This window comes from Lolium perenne, chromosome 5 (genome assembly GCF_019359855.2).
Source record: "Lolium perenne isolate Kyuss_39 chromosome 5, Kyuss_2.0, whole genome shotgun sequence".
NCBI lineage: Eukaryota > Viridiplantae > Streptophyta > Magnoliopsida > Poales > Poaceae > Lolium > Lolium perenne.
This window is the reverse complement of record NC_067248.2, coordinates 64,427,419-64,439,909: the sequence shown is the minus strand read 5'-3', so window position 1 is coordinate 64,439,909 and position 12,491 is coordinate 64,427,419. Positions and strand designations below refer to the sequence as shown.

At 48.9% G+C, this 12,491-nt stretch overlaps 1 long non-coding RNA gene across 1 annotated transcript; it reads left to right on the top strand.

Annotated features, from left to right (window-relative positions):
* The first annotated feature begins 5,113 nt into the window (after nt 1-5,113).
* Nucleotides 5,114-11,212, top strand: LOC127304681 (uncharacterized). Its single transcript, XR_007853491.2, has 3 exons — nt 5,114-5,191; nt 5,282-5,448; nt 10,958-11,212. It is a non-coding gene; the product is annotated as an uncharacterized lncRNA (long non-coding RNA).
* The last annotated feature ends 1,279 nt before the right edge of the window (nt 11,213-12,491 follow it).

Genomic DNA, 12,491 nt, shown 5'->3' with positions numbered 1-12,491 from the left:
TTCGGCATCTTGTTAATAGGTTAGTTCCAGAAAATGCACGAATATGACATAAAGTGTGCATATAACATTTAGGTATCATCAATAATATGGCATAGAACATAAGAAATTATCGATACGTCGGAGACGTATCAAGCATCCCCAAGCTTAGTTCTGCTCGTCCCGAGCAGGTAAAACGATAACAAAGATAATTTCTGAAGTGATATGCCATCATAACCTTGATCATACTATTTGTAAACATATGTAGTGGATGCAGCGATCAAAAAAATGGTAATGACATGAGTAAACAAGTGAATCATAAAGCAAAGACTTTTCATGAATAGTACTTCAAGACAAGCATTAATAAGTCTTGCATAAGAGTTAACTCATAAAGCAATAAATCTAAGTAAAGGTATTGAAGCAACACAAAGGAAGATTAAGTTTCAGCGGTTGCTTTCAACTTGTAACATGTATATCTCATGGATAATTATCAACATCACTACTAGGGAAAGGCTTATAGCCGCACTCCTTACCGCCGGCAAATACGAGCTGAAGATGCCGGCGGTAATACCTTCCAGGGGGGGCTAACAGTACCGCCGGCGAATAGGTAGGACGGCGCCGGGGGTAGCTCCTTTACCGCCGGCGAAAGTAAAATCGAGGCGCCGGGGGTGCAATGGGCCCCGGGGTCCCAATTGGGCCTAGCCTTACCGCCGGCGTCTTCGGGCCGAAGCGCCAGGGATAGTGGGCTCTACCGCCGGCGAACGCGCGCAGTAGATGCCGGCGGTATAGCCAAGCCAGGGTGGGCCACCAGGCCTTAAGTTACCGCCGGCGTTTTCGGCCAGCAGATGCCGGCGGTAACGTGCCCTACCGCTGGCATTTTATGTTATAGGCGCCGGCGGTAACCTTGGCATGTCCATTTAGGACGACCAGCCACCTACCACCACCCACACACACTCATATGTGATGGCAAATCAACCCAAGCACTAGTTAGCTCATTCCCCCACCCATTTTAGCTATTTCAACCAATAAAATATGATGTATTTGAGCAAATCATGCACTACCTAGCCCCTCTAGCATGATTTGCATAATCTAGATCTAGATCTATCTCCTCCCACCACCTTTTCCACTAGATCTAGCTAGATCTCTCCATTTCTTAGATCTCTAGATCTCTCAAGCATTAAAGTCGACGTGTGGCGTCTCTCGGGTGCTTTTGGACATCGCGTCAACTAGTAGGTACATAAACTAAATGAGTGGAATGTTCATGTGTTGGCGAAAATTCGCGGTTATATCACTAGTACTAGTGGTGGCAAAAGGCGTGGTTCCATATATGTAAATGCATTGTTTTGCATTTGTTTACGCGTGCAGGAACATTGAGTTGCCAATGTTTTGCCGGAATGTTGATTAACTTCCGTTCCGGCGAATTTTGGAACTCCAGCATGACAATATTTAGCAAAGGTCATGCCGAATTTTTTCCATGAAAACCGAGACGGTGGTGTAATCAATTATCTTGTCTTGTAGGCGGCGATGGTCATCGCGATGAGGGAAAGCGTCGTGGATAGATACGTGGAACGCGCGACGGCCGACATGTATCGAAAAAAGCGAAAGGATATAATGTGTCCTTGTCGAAGATGCAAGCTAGGATCGTTGTTTGACCCCTTCTCAGGCATAGTGAATCAACACCTGCTCAGGTATAGTTTCATGGAGGGGCATACTCAGTGGATGAGTGATGATGGAGATGATGATATCGATGGTGATGGAGGTGATGATGGTGGAGATGATGATAACGAAGGTGATGGAGAGGATGCCCCACACGACAATGGAGAGGAGGTTGAAGAGGATGGCGCACACGTTGATGGTGATCAAGAAGGCCGGGAAGAACATGCGGCCGACGAGGAAAATACCCCGCTAACCGCGGCCGTGCAGGACCGTCATGTTCAAGAACTTCTTCTCAGCAACACATCGACCGACCCCAAAATCGCTGGTAGACGGAAGGCTAAGCTGGTTCAACTCGAGGTAGACTCGAGAACTCCGTTGTACGATCCAGCTCGTGGGACGGAGGAGAGCCGTCTGAGATACGCTCTCGATATTATGGAGATGAAGGCAAAGCACAAATGGACGGACACAAGCGTGGACGAACTCTTCGGATACTTGAAGATCCACTTTCCTAAAGATAACACGTGTGCCGGTAGCCTACAGGAGGCCAAGAAAATCGTGTGCCCTCTCGATTTACCGCACCAGAAATACCACACATGCATCAGTGACTGCGTAATATATCGGAACGAGCATGCCAATCTCGATACATGCCCACAGTGTGGCGAATCTCGATACAAGAGAGGGACAAAAAAATCTCCTCGAAAAGTTGTGTGGTACTTCCCGCTCACGCCCCGTCTGCAGCGGTACTTCGTGGACCCCAAGGAAGCAAAGCTCATGCGCTGGCACGCGGAAAGAAAGGAGGCGGTGATGCGTGATGTAGAACGGGTTGAAAACCCAGTGCTAACACACCCTTCGGATGCAAGCCAGTGGAAAACATTAGACGATGAGTATTACGAAGAATTCGGGAAAGAACCAAGGAACATCAGGTTGGGTGCGAGCACCGACGGACTCAATCCGTTTGGGAACCAAAGCAGCAAGCACAGCACCTGGCCCGTGTTTGTATGGATGTACAACCTCCCTCCATGGCTATGCCTGAAGAAGAAGTACATACACATGAGTATGCTAATCCAAGGGCCGACGCAGCCGTGGAGGCGATATCAACCTGTATCTGGAGCTATTGAAGGAGGAGCTAGTCACTCTGTGGGAGGAAGGGACAGAAACTTGGGACGCCTACGGACAAGAAACTTTCCGTATGAAAGCCGCACTGTTGACGACGGTGCAGGACTATCTTGGATACGGATATATCGCGTGCCAGGTGTGCCACGGACACAAGGCATGTGTGAGGTGCATGGAAAAGACGCCATTTTTACAGCTGGGTAAGGATCCCGGGTCTTCAAAAACAATTCTTCAAGTGCCTACTAGAAGTCAAATTTCCCCTAGGCTACGCGGGGCTGATACGCAGATGGCTGGACCCGACGAAAAAAATCTTCAGCGGGATGAAGTCTCATGACTGTCATGTCATGATGACGCAGATACTTCCGGTTGCTATCCGAGGGATAATGGAACCGCACGTTCGTGCGACGACAATCGACTGTAACGTCTTCGACGTCATCACTCGAAAGTCGATAACCGTCAAGAAACTCGGGAGGCTGCAGGAAGAGATCGTCACCATCCTATGCGAGATGGAGATGTACTTCCCGCCCGCATTCTTTGACATCATGGTCCATCTGCTGGTGCATATAGTGGACGATATCGAGTATCTCGGGCCCGCGTTCCTTCACAACATGATGGCGTTAGAAAGAATGAACGGCTTCATCAAAGGATACATTCGTAACAGGGCACATCCGGATGGAAGCATCGTCCAGGGCTTTCTCACCGAGGAGTGCATCTCTTTCTGCAAGAATTATTTAAACGAGGACGACCCACGTCCGGTTGGATTGCCCGCCAACAAGCACCTCGGCAGATTCGAGGGAGTAGGCCACAACGCTGGCAGGAGGGAACTCGACGCGGATCAAGATGATAGGAGAACAGACTTTAACAGGGCCCACTTAGTAGCACTACAGCACATGAACGAGGTAGAGCCTTGGGTGGATCAGCACATAAACATGATCAAGAGCAGGGCTGACAAGCCGATGACGGAACAAGAGGTATTTAGAGCGCACAACTCCTCTTTCGCGAGCTGGTTCAAAGACCAGATTGATGCCAATCCCCCACCAATGGCAAGCGTCGTAGACAAAATGATATTGGCCTTGTCTTGTGGGCCCGCCCCCAACCTCATGACTTATCAGAAATACGACATCAATGGTTACACATTCTCTACAGAGGAGAGAGACAAAAGAAGCGACTATCAGAACTCGGGTGTGACGATGGAATCGTACACGGGTGAAGAGAAGAAAAGGTACTACGGAAGGATCGAGGAAATCTGGGAGCTCGACTACGTCGGGGAGAAGCTACCGATGTTTCGTGTCAGATGGGCTACGGACGTCACAAAAGAAGATGCGTATGTCACCACCATGCGACTGCCCCCCAAATCCAAGACCAAGAACCCCACCGCGCAAAATGAGCCTTGGGTATTGGCTAAGCACGTCGAGCAATGCTTCTTCATAACTGACCCGTCAAGGCCCAGCCGTGTTGTCGTAAGGAGAGGAAAAAGGGCCCTCGTCGGAATGGATGGAGTTGCCGACGAGCAAGACTTCGACGGCCTCGTCGGAGACCCAATGATGGAAGAACCCGATGAAGACGATAGAACCTACACACTAAGAAGAAGAAGGACGACGCTACCTAGGTCAAGTGTTCCTCCGTACACAAGGAGTCGCGACGATACCGGTGGGATCACAAGGACCAAGCGGAAGGGACTTTGAAGTCATTTGTGTATTTATAATAATTATCTCTTGAACAACCATTTGTTCTTCTCAAGTGTATCCTAAATTTATGTCTTGGTTTTTTATCGGATCTCGCCGAAAGGACTTTGAAGTCATTCAAGAATTAAAATCATAAATTGATGTCTCGCAATTTAAGAATTAAGTGTTAGCTAAAAAAGGGAATGAGAATTGATGTCTCGCAATTTATTGATTTTTTATCATATGTCGCCAAAAGCACTTTACAATTTAAGAATTAAGTGTTAGCTAAAAAAGGGAAGGAAAAAATGTTTGGCCTTTTTGCATCCACAGGGATTCGAACCCTGGCTGCTTCAGCATAAGATCAAGAGTGGCACCACTGTGTTAAGGACTCGGTTTTGATTAATGGCGTCTCGCCGGCCAGCTGGGAACCAAAAAAATACCCCCGGCGAATTAGGCCCTTTCCGCCGGTGGAAACTGACTGTGGCCCACATGTCAGTGAGTGTGAAGTTACCGCCGGCGTTTACGTCAAAACGCCGGGGGTAGTAGTTCCATGACTTAGCCGTGTGCGCGTCGCTCCCCTTCCACGGCCAAATCGACGAAAAAATCCCCCACGCCGCCATCGCTCCCCAGCCACCGTCGTCGATCCACCACCGTCGCCGGGCCCGAGATCTGCTGCCGCCACTCGCAGGTCGACGCCCTCCAGCACTGTTTCTCCTGGAGCCACGCCGACCGCGCCACGGGCAAGCGCGCCACCACCGTCCTCGCCGAGCTCGCGAAGAACGGTAATCCCCCCAAACCCTCGCCAACCGGGCCGTGCTCACCCGTTCCCACGCCGTTTACTGAGGTGGATCTGCTCGCTGCTTCTGTTGCAGAGGAGGTTGTGAACGTAATCGTGGAGGGCGGCGCCGTGCCGGTGCTCGTGTGCCACCTGAAGGTGCCCCCTACGGAGGCGGCGGCGGGCGAGGAGCACTAGCCCCGCCCGTTCGAGCACGAGGTCGAGAAGGGCGCTGCCTTCGCTCTCGGGCTTCTGGCCGTAAAGGTTCGTTCGATTTATCTCCACTCTGCACTGTAGTTGATTAGATTTTGCTCTGCATCCGTCTATTTGGTTGGAATCGAACTTTGTTGCTATGAACTAGCATCCTTGGTGAATTACCTAGAATGTTTGGTCGCTGAAATTACCGAATTCTCTGTGAGATTGTGCTGCAGTAAAGCGGTCTCTGGTGCTGCTTAGCCCGTTAGTTATTTTTTGAGGATTAAACGATTGTCTTTGTAGTTCTAGTGATATGGATAATTGGGTGCTCGTTGTATGAGTCGGAACTGGGAACCTTTGTGTGGTCAAACGGGAGGCTTCTCTGGTGGTGGAGAATTGGTTGTTAGCGGCAGTAGGTTAGTAAATTTCAGTTCAATCGTATGGACCAGTCAGGCTTAAGGAGCATGAACTAGGGTGTCTTCAGCCAATGGAGTTAGTTAACATTGATCTCAAGGCGCTGAGTTAGCTAATCATACAATACGAAAAATAGTGTTTGTATTACCTAATTTTAACTTGCAAACATCACCGGTTTCTTTACATGTTCTGACTTTGAAACCTCACTGGTTTCTTTCATGATTTAACTTTGAAATATCCCTGGTTTCTTTTATCCTTGGAGAAAACCAATCTCCAAAACAGCAACATTTTTTTGGTTTTTCCACCTAAGATGTATGTAGTCCGGGTAGAACTGCTTTCCTAAGCTTGATGCAAAATTTGAAATTTTGAGGTTGTTTTTTTTCCTCAAGGGGTGGAGCATAGATTTAGAGTTTGATTTTTCTAAGGCAGACTACTCTCGTAGTTTTTTGGTTTTTCCACCTAAGATGTATGTAGTCCGGGTAGAACTGCTTTCCTAAGCTTGATGCAAAATTTCAAATTTTGAGGTTGTTTTTTTTCCTCAAGGGGTGGAGCATAGATTTAGTCTGTCAATAATGTGCAGTGAGCTCCTGCTCTTGCATCATGCATAGCAGTGGCCTTGGGCCGTCTGATTGTGGCTGTGAACTGGATATTGGCTTGTCAATAATGTGCAGTGAACTGCATTGTGCTATGCAGTCTTGCAATTGCATCATGCATGACTAGGCAGTGTGCCTGTATGTCATGATACTCAGATTCTGCATTATCTTTCCAAGTTGACAATGTATTTGTGCAATAAAAGAGCATATCTGCTGATACCTGTTCTGCAAAATGATGTCATTTTTCATTGGGAATTTTATATGTACTGCAGGTGGGATGAAATGAGATACTTGTATGCTTGATCATGGCATGCAGCTTGTTGCCCAGATGTATTGAAAATTCTGTATCTCTGCATGTAGTTTGTTGCCTAGATATGTGTCTGCAGGTACATTGAGTGCCAATGTTTCGCCGGAATGTCGATTAACTTCCGTTCCGGCGAATTTCTGGCACTCCGGCATGACCATTTTTAGCAAAGGTCATGCCGAATTTTCATTGTAGGCAGAGAGATTGCAATTAAATGAAAAGCATAAGCTTAACAGAGCTAGGGGTAGTAACTAGTAGTGGATTTCCACCCTGTTAATAAACCATGCTACTGTGCTACTTTATATGAATTTCTGAATTTGTCAAGTGATAGTTACAGTATATGAATTTCTGAGTATATTTTTAAAATGAACACTTACAGTAGCTTTTGCACTTACAATAGCTTGTGCACTTACATAAGGTATAGCTAGCGATGTCGTCTTCTGCAGACCCCAACGAAGACGTTGACGGGTCTTCTCAGCGGAAGTTGGATGAGCACTACAGGCTCATGGTCTCGGATCAGCTGGAGGAACTTCCAGGCAGCGATGACGAGTCCTCGGAGGAGGAGGATGCTGAGATGGACAACGATGGTGAGGATGAGAGGGGGGCTGCCGACGAGACCACCGACAGTGGCGTTGCCGGGGGTAGCTCGGATACTACTACCGAGGCCAAGAGGAAACGGAAGCAGCGGCGCCCAAACAGGGTCGGCACCACTCGCGACATAATCACCGCGGTGGACGCCAAGACCGGGATTCCTACTGAGCCCAAGCACGTGGCGAAGGGGTACGGCCTCCAACTGGGAGCAATCCTTCGGGACGTCGTCGACGTCAACGAGACGAAACTCCGAACCAAGAAGAAGCAGCATCTGCAGGCCCAACTCCTTGCGCGGCTGCACGCACGGTATGAGTTCCCTGTGGAATACGAGAACGAGGATACCAAGGATAACATCGTGAGCAGACGAGCCCTCTCTAAGTTCTCCAAGAATCTCAGCGGTTATAAAACCATCTTTGAGGGGGATGCTTGGTGACAATGAGACTTGGGAAGAGATCCGGCGCCACTTCCCGCGGATGACGCTGGAGCGATATAATAAATTCTTGGAAAACGAGGAGCTCGAGTACACCAAAAGACAATCGACACAGGGAAGGAGCTGGCGGATAAGAACATCGGTCACCACAATCTCGGTTGCCGTGGCTTCGAAGGCAAGCAGCCGGTATGGGACAAGGAGGACCAGGCCTACATAAATGCTGGCCTTGAGCCCCCTTTTGCCAAGTACAAAGACCCACTCTTCAGGGCATATCTCAGGTCCCGATACCATCGAGAATTGGCTGGGAAACGTGTCACGAAACCTGATGTGGTGGTGGGAGTTGAGTTGGTCGCCGACGCGAAGGTGATGGCACTAGAGAAAGCAGTGGTAAGCAATTTACCAGCTTATTAATTTGATACTGCTCACCAAGTCCATTACATTCTAAAATTGTTCATGTTACTTCTGGCAGTTGGCGGAACAAGCAGCCGCCGAATCAGCTGGCTCCTCGTCCCAGACGTCGACTGGCAAAGTCCCGTGGGACACGCCTTTTATCAGGGGTCTGAACACCGTGAAGGCGCGGCCGCTTTTGGACAAGCCCCACCGTGTCCCCGGCGCCGGAGGAGGTCGCAAGCTTGCCGACTATGGCTTGGACGTGCCCTCAAGCACTAGGGAGTCGCGGCAGGTGCAGAAGGACCGGGAGCACGAGGCTCTTCTGAAAAAGGTGGCCGACCTGGAAACAACCATGGAGCAACGCGTCAGTGCCGAGGTTCAGCAACGAGTCAGTGCCGAGGTTCAGCAACGCGTCAGTGCCGAGGTTGCTACCAGGGTCGATGACGCGCTGGCCAACAGGGTCAATGAAATCATCCCTGATCTTGTGCTGTCGATGAAGAATTACTTCGATGCCGGCGGTAAGGGACCGATGCGGGTTATCAGCCTAGGCGCCAGCAACTCGGACAACCGGCCTCCAACTAGACACGCTCAATGCACACCCAACTTGGTGACTCCACCCGCCGGCAATGTCGGCGCTAGAGAGGATTCGCCGGACCTGGGGGGGCCCAGTACTAGCCCCTCGGTCACACCGCACGCCTGGCCTCGGTCCTTCAACGCGAGCCGAGCTCGACGCCCTCACGGTAATTAATTTAGTATCTCAAGCTCTACAAATTAGTTACTTTGTCGTCGCCCCTCTCTGACATACACATGTTTTCACAGGCGAACGCGACTCCTTGCACCTTGCTACTGAATGTGGACAACAAGTTGAAGGCTGTAGCGAGCGGCAGTGTCATCCTGCCAACACAGGGTATTTTCCACTGCGTCTGGTTGGATGATAGCTTGAGCCGGGTTCGCGTGAACCGGTCGTTACCGGGATGCCAAGACCTCCATCCTCCTTATCAACCCCCGGAAACGGAAACCCCGCTCACTCTCGGGGACCTCAAGAATCACATCCTTCTATGGCCGAAAGCCCTAATTCGGCTGAACACCGCCTCAGGTTCGGAGGCAAGCTATGGCATGGTCACTCCTCAGGATGCAACGGATGCCCTGAGCCAAGCCAAGGTCCCAGCTCCAACGACTGCTTTGACGGCAGGCAAAGGCAGGGCCAGTGCTCCACCGGCTTATGATCAATTTGAGCCCGATAGTCAGCCCGATAGTCCGCACGAGAGTCAGCACGACAAGGCGTTGGACATCGATCAAGCTCCCATTGATACGTTCATCGCCGAGCTCGACGCCGACGCGGTTTCTCCTTACAAGCCACCCGCCGGTCATATCCTAAAGAAGAAGTTGTTCCTTTCACAAGAAACGCCCGAGCAGGAGGACACTACCGCCTTCACCGCTCCGCCCCGAGTTGGGCTTACCCCGAGGACACTCCTTGGTGCGACCACGGAAGGTATGAAACAAACCGCTCCGGCCAGTTGCAGTAAGAAGAAGGGCAGGAAGCGGAAGAAGTCGGGAGATGTTGCGGCAAGCAAGATAGTGGTTAATGACAAGTTGCCGACCCCGTGGAGGAAGTTGCATCACTTAGGCGAGCCGATGCTGCCGGCACACTATGTCAACAAGTTGACGCCGGATATGAGGAGCGTGCATGATGCTATTCTAACAAAGGAGAAGCTACTTCTTAAAGATAGAAATCCCTCGTACCCGATTTTGATCGCCAAGGTGCCCACTGGCTTTGGCTTTGTCAACACATACCCTGCGGACTTGATATTCATTCGGTACGAAGACATCTTCAGGCTCTTGCACATCCAACAGCTAGACCGACGCTGGGACCCCCCCAGATCGCTCCGCATGGCGCACGCTAACGCCAGGGAGAACCCAACGCACATCGCGATCATGGACCCCTACTACATGACTCCAAGCTGTCGCCGGACCGAACAAGCGTTTCTCGCCAACTATATCAAGAATTTATTGGTGTTAAACAAGGATAAGAGTTGCTTTGTCATACCATATTTCCGCGAGTAAGTATTTGGTTACTAAAGTACCCTATATTACATTCTTTCATGAATTTCCTTAATAGCTGAGTATGATGGTTTATTTCCATTTTGCGCAGTTTCAAGTATTGCACCCTCCTCCTCTTTTACCCGTATCATTCCGATGTCACTTATCTCGACTCCGGGCTTGATAAGGAGAAAGACTTCACCGACCTTAAGTCTACACTTGATAAAGCCCTCAGCAGCTTCATAGCTGAGGTTGGCGTCAACAAACTCAGGCATGAGAAGAAAGTTAAGGGTTGCCATGTGTGCAACCACATAACCAAGTTCCCCTGCCTAAAGCAATCGGCGGATGACAATGGGATGGAGGCATGGTTTGCCATCCTACAGATGAGGGCGGTTGTAAGGTCTCAGAACGATCTCTTGTTGCCATCTGCTCTGCGGGGGAAGTTCGTGAACATGGCGGACACCACCGATGAAAACGTGAGAGGCGACTTCCGTGCCATCCAGCGGACCATTTGCACAATACTCTGGAGGGATGTCATCATGAATGGTGGCTTGTTCAACTATGCCTCCGCACTTTCTAATTCCGAGATAGAAGGCCGATTAGAAGATGGATGTGACGAGAGAACATTCAACACGCTCGAGGGCATCCGTCCCTTCCCGCCGAAGTAGACTTGAGTCAAAAACTTTTGTGTCCTGCAAATGTTAGTCATAAATTACATAAGTATTTTTTATGTTTGTTCTTTTGCACACCTATATGTTATATCTCTCTCTATGGATGTACTAACAACTTACATTTCTTTGTTGTGTGTTTGCATAGATGACGTACTATGTCGTCTACCACGGCAGGGTTCCTGGAGTCTACGAGGACTGGGAAGACTGTAGGAGGCAGGTCCACCGTTTCAGCGGCAACAGCTACAAGGGGTACACCACTTTGGAGGAGGCGGAAACTCGATACGCCAACTTTCGAGCGGGACAGAGGAGGGAGATGTGGAGGACCCCTTTCATCGTGATGATGCTTGCCGCCACCGTCTCTCTAGTTTATTATGTCATTGTTGTTTAGCTAGGTCATCGACACTGGATTTATATGTATTGTGCTACTTCGAGTCGTGATGTTATGGTCAACTATCTACTATCTAAACTTGTCTTATTAATGCATGCATGTTGTGAACATTTGGGACTTTCTATATAACTGTGTATTCTGTGTATTCTGGTATACTGTGTATTCTGGTATACTGTGTATTCTGTGTATTCTGGTATACTATGTATTCTGTGTGTATTCTGGTGTATATTTCGAGTTTTATTTTTTTAATCCTGTAAACAATACCACCGGCGCCCCCAAACCTGTACCCCTGGCGAAATTGTAATCGCCAGCGCTACAGCGTATTACCCCCGGCGAATTCGCAAACCGCCAGTGCTAAGTCGCTACCGCCGGCGATTCGGGTAAAGCGCCGGGGATAACAGCAGTTACCACCGGCGATTTGGAAAACGCCGGCGATACTACATTACCACCGGCGAGGTGGTCGCCGGCGAATGCGTAAACGCCGGCGGTAATGCATTTTGGGACGCCGGCGGTAAGGCATTTCCTAGTAGTGCATAGAGTAATATAACAAGTGCAATATGCAAGTATGTAGGAATCAATGCACAGTTCACACAAGTGTTTGCTTCTTGAGGTGGAGAGAGATAGGTGAACTGACTCAACATAAAAATAAAAGAATGGTCCTTCAAAGTGGAAAGCATCGATTGCTATATTTGTGCTAGAGCTTTTATTTTGAAAACATGAAACAATTTTGTCAACGGTAGTAATAAAGCATATGAGTTATGAAAGTTATATCTTACAAGTTGCAAGCCTCATGCATAGTATACTAATAGTGCCCGCACCTTGTCCTAATTAGCTTGGACTACCGGATCTTTGCAATGCACATGTTTTAACCAAGTGTCACAATGGGGTACCTCCATGCCGCCTGTACAAAGGTCTAAGGAGAAAGCTCACATTTTGGATTTCTCGCTTTTGATTATTCTCAACTTAGACATCCATACCGGGACAACATGGACACCAGATAATGGACTCCTCTTTAATGCATAAGCATGTGGCAACAATTATTATTCTCATATGAGATTGAGGATATATGTCCAAAACTGAAACTTCCACCATGAATCATGGCTTTAGTTAGCGGCCCAATGTTCTTCTCTAACAATATGCATGCTCCAACCATTAAGGTGGTAGATCTCTCTTACTTCAGACAAGACGGACATGCATAGCAACTCACATGATATTCAACAAAGAGTAGTTGATGGCGTCCCCAGAAGCATGGTTATCGCACAACAAGCAACTTAATAAGAGATAAAGTGCA